This window comes from Calidris pugnax, unplaced genomic scaffold (genome assembly GCF_001431845.1).
Source record: "Calidris pugnax isolate Ruff unplaced genomic scaffold, ASM143184v1 scaffold54, whole genome shotgun sequence".
Classification (NCBI taxonomy): Eukaryota; Metazoa; Chordata; class Aves; order Charadriiformes; family Scolopacidae; genus Calidris; species Calidris pugnax.
This window is the reverse complement of record NW_015090864.1, coordinates 2847265-2848074: the sequence shown is the minus strand read 5'-3', so window position 1 is coordinate 2848074 and position 810 is coordinate 2847265.

The window sequence follows — 810 nt, the reverse complement described above, 5'->3', positions numbered from 1 at the left end:
TCCCTCTGCTGTGGGAGGGGAGCAAATCCTTTCCACAAGCTCAGAGGACCCATCCTGGACACGGACCACCTGAGCATCTGCAAATACCATCCACAAAATACCGCTGCTCGGTGAAACTCCTGCTTCACTTCCCCTCCCTGCCAACTCCAGCTACTTTATTGCTTTTCTTTGCGATCAACTCTTCTGCAGCTCAGGGAGAAATTGTCTCCCTTCCACGCTCCTTTCTACTCCCCCCCCCTCCTTCCAGCAGCGATGCCGTCCTCCCTCCCATCACTGTGTTTGGCTGACCCTGTCACACTAATTAAACAAGAAATAAAATCTCTGGGACAGCAGAAACGGTGCTTAGGTGACAGGGAGAAGGAGTATTTGGGGGAGGTAGAAGGAGGAAAAGAGAAAAGCGGGGGGGAAAAAAAAATAAATGTTTGATTTAAGAAACTTAATTTGAATAAACCCCTCCTCCTGCTCATCCTCATTGGTTTCCTTCTCTTCCTCCATATTAATAAGACCAGCCAAGGAAAAGCTATTGGTTCCATGTCCCTTTTTCCTCTCCTCAGGCACTTGGGGGAGGGAGGTGTTTGCATTTCTCCGCAGGAGCAGCTCGCTTTGCAGAGCATTGTCTGGGTCTGAGAATCACACACACACACACACAGGGACAGAGATACAGGGGCGAGCACGCCAGAGCCTTGACTCGCCGGCAGAGCATCTGAACCGGCCCGAGCACCCTTCTCCTCCCCGGTCTTCTTCCCCCCTCCTCCTCCTCCACCCCCTACTTCCCGAGCACGAATAACCACCCCTAAAAAAAGAAAAAAA